Below are 13,823 nucleotides of genomic sequence, written 5' to 3' on the forward strand. Positions count from 1 at the left end.
CTTTCCTCCATGATGTTCTGTTTCACCTCAGGCTCAGATTACTGGAGTTAACATCTATTGAACACCTGAAATTGATCTCATGACTGCTACAGTTTAAATCGGGAATGTGCTCTTGTCTCCCAAATGTCTGTGTCTTGGTCCCTAAATTGGCACTATGAGAAGATGGTAGAAACTTTAAGTGAGGCCTAGTGGTAAGATTTGGTGGTGGACTTTAAAGGAGATTGTAAGGGCTCCAGTTTCTTCCTCTTTTTCTCTTTGACCTCCTGGTCATGAAGTGCATGGTTTTGTTCAATCATGTACTTACAGTCATGGTCTACTGCCTTGCCACAGTCCTAAAGACAATGGGGCCAGTGTATCATGGATTGAAATCTCCAAAACTGCAACCCCCAAATGACTCTGTTTTCTTTAAAAGTTGATTATCTCAGTTATTTTCTTACAGTGATGAAAAACTGACAGAGTGATCCGTACAACATTGCTTTGAATCATTTACAGCAAAATGATTGAGAAAATAGATTCTAGCCAGTAGGATTTACAGGTGTTATCAAGTGCCACAAACTACCTGAAGCAAATGGACTTTTAAAATAGTAATAAGGACTACTCAAGAGGACACTGTTATTAAAAATAAAATATATGATCTGAATTAGTGATCAACATATGTAATCTGCTCCCCATCATTAAATGTCATATGGAAATCACCTTAAGCAATTCCAGAAACGATTGAACGAAAGGTTCATAGACCAGAGTAAGATGTACAAATCATATGACTTATTGGATCAATTTAAAATAAATCATGGGAATGAAGGGAAAGATGAGGTATATATACTCTTTTTAGAAAAGGATGAATGTGGGATGGATGGACCATAGTACTTGAATCTTGAGGTTTTGACTCTTGATTGTATCAGCCTTCCCTTCTGATGACATGGCTATGAGGACATTAGGTGAAGTTTAAGAACGTACCCTAAGAGATAAAAATTGCCTAGAACTGATGCTCTTGATTGGGGAACACTGGGACACAGCTATGCACACCTAGCCAAGCTCTAGCGTTTTAATTACTAGATGAACATGTATGTGTACTTGCTTTTTGTAGACAGTGGACATATGTGTTCAGGACATATGTGTCACTAATGTGTGGTTGACCTATACACCCTTATATATTCTGAATACCTTGTATTGTTCATTGGGATTTAGTGTATGAATAATGCCAAGTGCCTCAAGTACCTCATGTATATTTAGTATATTACGATTGTTACACTTTTCTTGCCCTTTTCTATGTTCAGTATACAAAGCAGGTAACTTGGTTTCTCTATGCTTACTATATCTTACAGATTACTAACTTATTGAACATATATTATGAACTTTGTTTTCTTGTTTTCTGCAACAGAACTGAACTTTGTAACATATAACAATATAACATATGTCTATTTATATGCTTTTGAAAAACAAAATGTGGGACTGGAAGAGGCAACACTCATTTCTTATCTGGGTACCTCACATATAATATTTAGTTCTCCATCTACCTAAACTTGGCAAGTGATAGCTTCGAGGTCTTAGTACTCAAGGGAATAATGCCCCTTCCCACTACAAGAGGACATTATAATGATCCCTTCGAATATAAAATTACTGCTGAGTAATTTAGTCTTTCCATTGCCACTGAATTCATAGGCAAAGAAGTTACCTGCACTGGCTGGCACAATTGATCCTGTTATTAGGCAGAATAGAGTTATTTCTACACAGATGAGGATTTGTATATGTGGAACCAAAGGGGTTCTCCAGGAGCACCTCTAAGTTCTCCTACCTTTTTTTTTTTTTTTTTAAATGTACCATTACACAGAAGACTGTAATAACGTTATAGAGGCAGAACCATTCTTAGTAAAATCCCATTTGGTCTGAAAATTTGTCATTCTACTGGGCAAAATTCCTGACCAGTCACAGTGCTGGCTGCTGTCAAAAGGAAAATGAAATAGAAAAAGGATAAAAGGAGTCTCTGTTAGTCACTTTTCCTTGTTATGATCAAACTACCTGACAAGAACAACTTAAATGAAGAAAGATTTGTTTTGTCTCATGGTTTTAGAGGTTTCTGCCCATGGTTCAGCACCCATTTGCTGTGGTACAAGGGTATGGTGGAGAAAAGCTGTCAGCTCATGGCCGCTGGGCAGCAGGAAGAGAGAAAGGGAGAGAGGAAGTGGGCGGGGATAAGAAAGACCCTTCCAGGGCACACTCCCAGCGACCTACTTCCTCCACCCATACCCCACCACCTGCAGTCTCCACCCTCTCCCAGTAGTTCATCCAGCATCAATAGATTAATGCACTGAAGAAGTCAGAGCCCTCATAATCCGATGACGATCCAAAAGACCCACCTCCGAACATTGCTATATGGATGACCAAATCTTTAACACTTGAGACTTTGAGGAACATTCCAGATAGAAACCATAACAGTGTCCTAAACACATCTATTTGTATAAGGGAGAGTTGTTATATGTTATTCAATCAGGTGGTGGTGTTTTTCTTTTATATATATATATAATATATGTATATATATGTGTGTGTATATATATATATATATATATATTTTTTTTTTTTTTTTTTTTTTTTTTTTTTACTTGAGATTCTGAGCCTTGAGTCATCTAAGAGTGCAGTGTCCTGGATACAGTCACTCCTATCCTCCCAGGTGGCTTTCCAAACTAAACAAGTTATGAACCTCTGCGTCTCATTTCCCACAACACTTTGTTGCTGGAGGTCTGGGTGCAAATGAGTTTCCACAATTAAATATGCTTATGCATTTTCAAAGACAAAAAGGGACAGATCCATCCTTCCATTGTTACTTCAGTTAGTAGGTTGTCTGAGACATGAGTGTCCAGAGCGCTTAACGTGGGGATGGTGACTGCAATAAAGCTGTGTTTTCTTAACTAAGGACAGCACTCTTTGAAATGTGCTCTCAAACCTAGAACTTCCATTGGCGGCCCCCTTTCTTTGCTCCTTTAATTCTTCATCTAATTTTCCAAGTGTGTAATTTCCCTAAATGCCTAAGGTAGATTTTATTTTCTGAACTAGATACAGAGAAGATGTTGTGTCTTCCTCCCTAACTACCTGCACCAAGGATACCAACTTCAGTGGTCATTTCTCTCTATGTGTTGCGTGTCTATCTCCCTGTAAGGTCCATGAATGTAAGGGTTTGTTTACTGGAACCTGACACAGTGTTTGCCATGTAAAAAGACCTATGTAAAATGTTTTGAATGAATAAATTTTAACCATGGGCAAGCAGGCAAAGAATTTGACTTTCTATTTCCTAACTTACCACTTCCTTGGAACTCATAGTGCCTATGTCCTTTGTCTGCAGGTAATGCTTCATAACAGATACCAATAAATATTTCCAAGCTCTGGAACAATTTTGATACTGTTCCTGACAACATGTCTATTACTTCCATGCAACTTAAGGCCACCCGGTAGTTTGACTACAGAATCATAAATATAAATGATTTAGAAATGATTTAAGAATCTGGGAATTGACTAATTATTAATTTTCTATTTTTCAGTCTCCTCTAGAAAGCCCCAATATATTTATTCAGATAACAATGTACTTGAATAGAAATCATTTGACCCAAATTTTGATGATTTAATAGCTCCTTGGAAGAACTTGCCTGAAGCAAATAACAAAATCTGTCGCAAATGCTATAACTCCTTTTTGGATCCATTGGTCTTTTGGTTTATGAGCCTTAATAATTTGAAAATCAAGAGGATAATCAGGAACCAAGATGGATATGAGTGTCTTGAGGCAGAACGTAATTCAGAAATGTGCAAAATGTTTTGTCAGATGAACTTCTTAACCACATTTGTTACCAGTGACACAGAATATATTGGATTAAATTTTGAATAATGTACAAGGATAATGACAGAGTGATCTTAACAAACAAAAAGCTCAGAGTCAAAATCAGAACACTGTTTTTATCATACTAATTTTATGCAAAGGATTTTAAGTCAAATTCTTTTATACTGAAATTTGTAATATTGTCCATAACTTCTCTCATTATAAAATTTCATGACCTTTATATCATTAATATTTTTGTGTTAACTTTGGACTTTTCGTTTATCTTTACTTGAGTGTGTCAACAATTTCAAAGAGAATGTTTTGAGCAGATGCAGTTTCACTGTTATTTTCTTATTTTATGTCTCATACACATGTAGAATTCTTTGTCATATTCTGAGAAGTAGTAAATCTGTCCTAGGTGATTATAGAGTTTACTGTTTTATTATTTGTTTATTTACAATTTCACTTTTATTAAGAAGTATTTTAATCACACTGAAAAGTAACAAGAGTGATAAAAGGAATATTTATGTAGCCATCAATCAGCTATGTTATAAATTTGCTTCAGAACTTTTATTCATGTAAAAATTTACATGAATAATTTGCTTCTTAAATATTTACTATGTTCATATGTATTGATAAACAGTATGGCATCGTTTTATATCATTTAAATTTGTACATAAATGGTTTCAAACATCAATAAATCTTTCTGTATTTTGTCATTATGTGCTTAATATCATGTTTTTGAAATGTACTCACATTTCCTTAATTCATTCATTTTCAGTATAGTATGACACTGTACTGCATTGAAAATACATTTATTGTATAAATATGCAGGATTTTTAATTTTACTTTATCATGTAGATGAACAATCAGCTGTTTTAGATTTTTCAGTATTATAAACTCTCTTTGCATGAATAATCTTTCTATGTTTGCTGGTGTTATATATGAAAATTCCCTAAGCATATATATCTAGAATTTGGATTCCTAGATTAAAAATTTATTTTTCATTTTAACTTAACTAGATATTGTCAAATCATTTTTGAGAATGTACTGATTTTCTTTATCATCAATGATATTTGAAAATTATCATGTTCACATCCTTGCTGTTCCCTATTGCAAAATATTTCAATGTATATCTATTTTGGGGTGGAAATGAATTCTAATTTTGGTTTTGATTTTGAGTTTACCCAATCCCTATAGTATTTAAGCTTCTTTTCACTTATTTATTATCTGTTAACTTGCTTATTATTTGTTCACGTTTAACCTATTGATTTGTTTTATATATATATACCAAGTAGTAAATTTCAGCTTTTTATTATTTCTAAAACTTTTAAATTTTGTTTTCCTTAACATGAAACTATGAATTTCTCTTTGAGTACCAATGTAGCTGCCTCTCTCAAACTTTTTATTCAGTTTTAAATTAATGTTCATCTTTAAAACTTTTCTAATTCCATTGATCATCTCCTTTGATCCATAAATTTTTCAGGAGTTATTTTGGAAAATGTCTACAAGTTTCTTATTTTTCCCCTTTCTTGTTTTATAGGTATGTTTCATTAATTATTTCCAATTTATTTTCACTTAAGTCAAAGGGCTTACGTGAAGATAGCAATTTTTTGTGGAAAATAGAAATTTTTTATTATTCATTGTGATTTATTTTATGGCCTAGTACTTTGGTCATTTGCTTGAAACTAGTGCTTTTGTCAAATGTTTTTTTACAGAATTCTGTATAACTCCATCAGATTAAGCTAATATTACCTCACTTTATCTCTTCCACTTTTTTCTTTGGCCTGCTAATTCTATCAGTTTTGGGGATGATATGTTAAGTGATTGTACATATATCAATTTCTGTCATGTGTGTTTTATATTTTGACTCTGTTATAAAATGGGTAGATTTTATTATATGATTTGGTGAGATACCTTCTTTATAATTAAGTAGTGACTTGCTTAATTCTTCAGAAAGAAGAATTTTGTTATGTTATTCTAAACACTATTTTGATTGTTATCTATCTAGTTATTTTAAAATCATTATTGATTTACTTAATTTTGGTGAATATTTTCATGTTGTTCTCTTCCTGCTCTTTTTTTTAGCCAATCTATGTCTCTATGCTTAAATTGTGTCTCTTATGAATTGGTTTTGTTTCTTCCTTCAGCTGATTTGGAAGATACATGTTCTGTTTCTAATCCTGTTGGTGGTTTCCTGAAAAATCTCAGCATGCATATTTGACTTAAAGTCTGATATTAATCAAACTTTCTCATTTTCCTGAACAATAAAAGGAACTTCAAACACATTATTGATGATCACCACCTGCCCCCCTCCATATGCTTTTCCACTGGTACTGGGCTACCACATCTACAACAGCTTCTGTATTAAATATGGAAGTCAAAACAACACTAAGACAATAATGTAGATCAGATAGTTCTCATTAAGTCAACATGTAAGGAAAGTAATGATCAGAGAACAACAAATATTCCTGAGACATGAGGCAAAACAAAGTGTTTTTAAAGGTATGTTTGATGTTGAAAATCTTTCCTAAGCATATTATTTAAAGTCAATTAAAATTCTATTTTTGATGACCTTATTATTTCAGAGACTGCTTTAATGAGTTGAATTGATAAATTATTTGGAGAATCTTTAAATAATACTGTGAGATGCTCTAGATACACTGCAATATGTTACTGCTGTTCAGGGATATCTACTTGGGAGAGCAGTTTTTTGAATAAGTTGGGGAAAGACTTCTACTTCCTGACATACATTCTTTTAATTAAGGAATATCCAAGGTGAGTTTTCGTTGGGAAACAATTTGCCCTTTCCGCTTCAAAGTGGGATTTACACAGTTTGGGGCCACAGAATTTTTCTTTTGCAATTTTTTCTTATAATGTTCTTAGTCTGATTAAACAAAAAACTTTATTTTTGAACTAAAATTCCCCTAACAAAATATTATAAAACTTTTGCAACATTGAAGAAGAGGTTATGACAGTTTTTAGCCTGCAGCTAAAACATAATCTTCACCGATTCAAAGGTCAACTAGAGTATTTAAACACGTTATTTTTGTTCTCATTTCGTTACAGTAGTTAAGTTGTTCAGAATAAATATATGAGTTAAAAAGCATAAGAATATTTTCAGTGATCTATAAAAACCTAGAAATTACCAATGACTTGACTTTAATATTCTGAAAAATTTCTCCTTTGCACATCCCTTCTTAACAATGGAAAGAAGAGACGTTACAGTTTTGGCCATTAATCAATATAATAATACTAAAATTCACTTAACTGTGAAACTGTGGAACTTTTAGCCTTTTTTATTTGTTCTATGTTGGGAATATCATAATTTGTGCTGTGAATGTAAATGAACTTTAAACATATAAGAATAATCTAAGGAAAAGTCAAATTTGTGACCAAAGTCAGCTGATATGAAATGGCTGGTGTAATGGCCATTACCTACAAGAAGGGAAGCATCACATAAGTTCCAGATATTTATGGTTTTACATCTAAACTCAGATCACATTTTTTTAATATTTTAAATTTGTGTTCCACTTGAGAGTATGGTATAGAGAGGGCTGAAGATACTTCCACATATACAAGTGGAACATTTTGAGAAAAATTGCAAGCCCTACACACAAAATAGTTTTAAGAGAACAAACTAACTTTAAAAAGTAGCAGTTTGGTCATCCTAGATGACTAATCTTGTAGGAGCATCAAAGGAGTGCCATTTAGCTAGTCATGCATGTATGAAAAATAACCGAAGGTTCTATGCAGGTCATTGAGAATGCTCTGTTAAGTTATTTAAACCAATCACCCTAGCAAGTGATCTCTGGAATCTCAATTTTGGTGCATCCTTTGGAGGTTTAAGGAAAACTTTTAGCAAAGCTAAAGTACTCATTAGCTTTATCCACAGTGCTTCTCAAACTGGCTTCATTTTCCTAGAAGAAACTGAAATAAATTCAGATCCTGTGTGCCCTTCACAAAAGCCACCTTGGAGAGACCCTGCCCTGAGATGTGGAGACATGAACTTTATTAAGAGCTCAGCCACAGAGTGCTTTGATTGAGTCACTTAACCTCTATGCTCTCTGAAGCTCTCTGTTCCTGGCCCGTGTTGCAGAATGTTTTGAGGTTAAGTCTGTGTGTAGGAATCCTTCCCTGTGTGTTGCTATCAGAGACAAAGAGACAGAAAGAAGTAGCCATCTTTTTAAGAAATGAGTGAGGGAAATGTAGAAAACTGCCTGTTTTTCCTTTAAATTCAAGTAAAAGGAAACTACCTTTATTACCACTCTTGATGCTAAGAGTATATGAGTCCAAAATGCAATCTCCAAAGCTTTCTCAAGTCAATGTTACTTAGTAGTAATTGAGTTAGTGACATGTATTGCCTTGTTTTTCAAGGTCATCTGATAAAAAATCAGAATTGTTTCATAAATATATGGTACATTAAAATAAAAATGGGCAAAACTAACACCTTGCTATCTATATTGTGCCAAAAGTATCCTGTTGAGATCCTGGTAAAATGACTGCAGTGAAGAGGCTGGTGTTTTTTGTTTTGATCTTTCTATGAATAATAGCATAGATTTCTGACAGCTATGAAAATGCCTTGCGGTTGATTTGTAAATAACTTTATGTAGGTAATTTTAATATACGCTTATTATTGAAAAAAATCTCCCCAAAATTGATACAAATAATTAACTACATTCTCACCAACCAGAGCCAAGTAATTATATCATTTTCATATACGTGCATCTAGGTTTTTAAAATTAAAATTGACATCATATACTTAAATATATTTGGATCCTATATTCCATCTTATGAATTTACCAACATGTATTTAATCAGTGGTCCAGTGAAGGATATTTAGATGGTTGTTTTCAGTATTGCATATGAGATAATATGTACTTACTTTTGTTTACACATTTCAAATAAGTGGTAAAATCGGGCAATCGAGCCTTTTTAAGATTTTAGTTCATATTATCACATTCTTTCAGTGACGATTATACTGGTTTAGAGTGCAAGGAAACTTCTAAGTTACTAATTCCTCGACAAAACACTGTCAATTTAACATGGTAGGAGACGGTACTGATGACTTCCTGGTACAATCATAAAACAGACTTCAACCAGATGTTGAAATAACACCTGCCTATTAACAACAGCTAAACAAATTGAAGAATCATCTTTAAACTCAATCCTGAAAGCTCTTCCTCAACATTTGAAAAGCTTTAGGCAACAGAAGAGAAAGAATGCGTTAATTTGAACCCGGGGGTCCATCTGCTGTCTACAAATCAAACCCATTAGCTTTGCTTGCCTTATGGTTTGGCTATCACGTGGAAACCGTCTTGACTGCCAAGGAGAGATAAAAGTGTTCATTAAAAATGCATTGCACCTTATCTCACGGAAACAGGTGAGGAAGCTCTCCTTCTTTATGTAGACTGACTGTACCTTTTTGTTGTGTGTGTTTAACAGGGAGTCTACACACATGCTAGCAACAGGCAATCTGAGCATGTTATTTCAGGAGGAGAGTCTGCCATCTGCTTGGGCTAAATGGAACTGGCCCAGCCCTTGCTTCTTCTCTGCCCCTGAAACTTGACTATTAGATTTTAATTACATGGTTCTATGATTAAATCAAAGCGATTGAAAGGTTAAAGCTAATGTCCCCAGAGGTGAAGCAGGCCCTCAGGCCTCTGAAACAGCTGGCACTGGGGAGGTGAGCTCCCTCCTGGCACGTTGGAGAAGGGGAGGTAATGAACTCCTCTGGATGTGATGCTGTAGTTTTATTATTTTATCCGATTGAGAAGGAATTTTAAGTTCTCAAGCTCAGAAAATGAGTGTAAAGCCCCTCCCCACTTTTTTAAGTCAAAATTCCCCCTGAAACATGGTATCCTCTAAGTTTACTCTTTGATTTCTTTTGCTTTTTGAGCAATTCTGCGAATTGGAAAATGTGGATACATTTTCTTGAAAGTTAAGGAATTAAGGAGGCAAAAGGGAGTCTAGGACACTTTTCCAATACATGGGCTGTCTCTTTCATATCACTGATAATTTCATATAGTGCCAGTGTCTGCATCGAAACCATCAAAACAGACACTTCCTGATGAACTTTGACCTTGAAAGTAAAACAGCTTTCTGCTTAGAAGATGCACAGGAAATCAGTGAATGATCAGACGTTAGTTGCAAAGGATCTTGTAAACTTTACAGTGCAGTGCGACACAGAGCAGAGTAAGAGGTGGCAGAGTCCAGACTTAGGGACTAAGATCTGCATTAGGGATCAAAGCCTTGTTCTTATCACTGCTATGGGCAAATTAACTGACCTGTCCTTGACTCAGTTTTCTCACCTGCAAAATGGACTAAGGATAATACCCCTCTCATAGAAGTGTTAATCAAAGGACTAGTCTGACTAGTTACCATCAGATATTCAAAATGGGGACTTTGAAAGGACAAGGTCTGTGAGGTGCTACCGTAGCTCTTTGACAAATTCTTCCCTATATGGACAAGTATGATGTAAGAACTGCATGAATTGATGGCAGTATCAGATGACCTCCCAGCCATAATGGTGGAATTTTCAGCACCATTTTGATGATGAAAAATGTTTTAACCAGGAAGAGAATAATAGAGAAAGGTATGCCATCCAGAATCTTTCCAAGTCCTCATAGCAAATCTCATCCTTCTTTCCCCTCTACCTCCTTCAGAGTAGCTTCCTTACATTCTGTCACTGAGAGGCATTCTTAGCATTTGTTACTTTTGTTTACAAAAAGACTCATTCACAAAGGCAATTTGCTACTTGCACCTGGGAGGCCGTGTCTTTGCCAAAGCAACCATTACTTGCAAAGATTTGGAAGGAGGTGTGACAGGCAAATCAACTTTTGCTTGTGACTACTGAGATAAAAAGGGAAAACAGACTTTAAATGCTGAATGACACAGTCATTGCAGGCATGGATGAGGATTTTTCCAATAGTGAGCGTAGTGAATATTGCAAACATCAAACTTCATTTGCTCATCTGTTCTGGATGTCTTGCGCCTGTTGTGATAAGTCCCGCCTGCATTTCCACAGCTAGAAAAGTCAGATGCCTGGTTTGAACCCAGCTCTTTGCAACCTCAAAGCCATCACTCTTTGACCATAATGCTGTATTGCATTGTGCAGAGTGATCCAATTGTTATAATAATAATGACATCAATATTTATGGACCTGTTTCTGTGGCCCGATCATTCTAAAGCACAGTAATGTACATTACATGTATTCTTGCATCAAATCCACAGTGTGATATCAGTAGTACTTGACAGACGAAGAAACTGAAGTTTGCTGATCTAAGGAAGTCAAATTTCAACTCAGGGCCTCTGAGTCAAAGCCACCTTTTTATTAAGTGGATCATGTTGTGATATATGAGATTATGCTTCTGACTGTCTAGGTTTGGGAGGAAAACAAAGAAGCACACCTGTAAGCATTAAGAAGCAAAATAAAATATAAAGTGATGGAGAAGGTTTAGGTATGAGAATCAGGAAAGCCAAGGTGTTGACTTTGGTCTGCCATAGCTCATTCTATTGACTTGGATAAACCAGTTAAAACACTATAAAATAAAAGAAGTCAATGGCTGATTACTACATGTCCTATGTGATAATTCTTCTGAATGCAATTAACAAATTATTGATATAGATGAGATTAAGGTGATTACAAAAAGAGATTCTCCTTTTGAAAAATGGGAACTACATCTAATGTTCTTACTTTATTAGTTGTCTTTCATTTTTATAGCTCATTTTTACAATAGGTGCTTTTTATCACAAGCACTTCACAGAATGACTTTGACAATGGTCTCAAAAGACTTTCTATTTAATGTATTTATGTTACAGTTTGGATCTAAAGTGTCCCCCCCAAAGCTCATGGGAAGAAAACTTAGTTCCTAATAAATTAATATTCAGAGGTGAGGCTTTTAGGAAATATTGGACAGTGAGAACTCTAACCTTATCAGTGGATTAATCCAGTTAATAGACTAGAGATTTGAATAGATGATTGGGAGATGATGAAAACTTAAGAAGTGAGACCCAAGTGAAGGAAGTAGGTCACTGGGAGCGTATCCTGGGAGGGTCCTTCCTGTGCCTGACCCTGCCCTCTCTGTCTCTCTCTGCTTCTTGGATGCTATGCGCTGAGTAGCTTTCCTCTGCCACACTCCTCCCCTATGATGATCTGCCTCAGTAGAGGCCCCGAGTTGGTTGGCCGTGCACTGAAATCTCTGAAACCATAAGCCAAAACTAGCCTTTCCTCATTTAGGTTTATGTCAGGTATTTTGGTTATAGTGACAAAAAACTAACAAAACTACTATTTTTTCACTATCATTACATGAGTTGAAGACTTTTCCTGTGCCATAAAATTTTATTCTTAGAAATTCCTAATGAAAGTTATGAAATCTTCACTGAAAACATAGGCTGATGCATAAAAACACACCTCTACATATGATCTCAAGTAATATATGGTGCCAAATTTGGCATGGAGGTCAAGAAGAATGAGACTAAGGAGCTTTGAGTTTGATGATTTGAAGAATTTTATAAATCTCAAGTGTCAAAGGTTAGAAACAAGTCAGATAACAAGGAATATTAGAGGGAGTAATTGGAGACAAGTGATGGATTGGAAGCTCATGAAATTTCTTTTTGGAACTAGAACATATGGATAAATAGCATTCATTCTGGAAAACAATAGAAACAACACCATTGTCCAAATTAGACATTTACCTATAAAAATGAACTTTGATATTGGGAAACTACTTGACTAATTTCTTTCCACTTTTTTCTTGCTTTTTCCTCCAATGTAAAACTACAGGTACAGGAAATTATAATAACTTATGAGTCCTAGGTGGGTTCTACATTGTTTAAGTACATACATAGAGTTTCCATTCCTTTTAAATTTCATTTCAGTCACAGCACCATAATGGCCCAAAGGTCAAAAGGGAAGAGTCCTGCCACCTGTTTTGCCTTTCATGTCTTGCATCTCCTCATGAGTTTATTAACACATATATACACAAAACAATTCTATAAATTTATAACCAGCATTTAATTTGAAAGCTAAATTAACATATTCTCCCACCAATGCTCACATTTTTGTGTTTGGCCCCACTGGATTAATATTGCATACCTTAATATTTAAATTCCAAATTTTTTTAACCATGTGTTGGAGTTCTCCACAGAAACAGAATCAATAGGGTATGTATATATATATATATATATATATATATATATATATATACACACAAAAAAATATACACATATTTATATGCAATATATTTATTTATTTATTTTTAAAATTTTTAAAAATTTTTCTTACTTTTACAGACTGCATGTGATTCATTGTACACAAATGGGGTACAACTTTTCGTTTCTATGGTTGTACATGATGTAGATTCACACCATTCATGTAATCATACATGTACATAGGGTAATGATGTCCATCTTATTCCACCATCTTTCATACCCCTACCCCCTCCCCCTCTCATTTCCCTCTACATGATCTAAAGTTCCTCCATTCTTCTCTTACCTCCCACCTCCCACTCCCATTATGTATCATCATCCACTTATCAGGGAAAACATTTGGTCTTTGGTTTTTGGGGGATTGACTTATTTCACTTAGCATGATTTTCTCCAATTCCATCCATTTACCTGCAAATGCCATACATAATTTTATTCTTCTTTATGACTGAATATATTACCACAGTTTCTTTATCCATTCATCTGTTGAAGGGCATCTAGGTTGGTTCCACAATCTAACTATTGTGAATTGAGCTGCTATAAACACTGATGTGACTGCATTACTGTAGTATGCTCATTTTAAGTCCTTTGGGTATAAACTGAGGAGTGGCATAACTGGAACAAAAAGTGGGTCCATTCCAAGTTTTCTGAGGAATTTTCATACTGCTTTGTAGAGTGGCTGCACCAATTTGCAACTCCACCAGCAATGTCCATCCGCACCAACACCTATTATTGCTTGTGTTCTTAATAATAGCCATTCGAATTGGAATAAGATGAAATCTTAGAGTTGTTTTAATTTGCAAAACTGGAA

The sequence above is a fragment of the Sciurus carolinensis genome, chromosome 2 (assembly GCF_902686445.1).
Source record: "Sciurus carolinensis chromosome 2, mSciCar1.2, whole genome shotgun sequence".
NCBI lineage: Eukaryota > Metazoa > Chordata > Mammalia > Rodentia > Sciuridae > Sciurus > Sciurus carolinensis.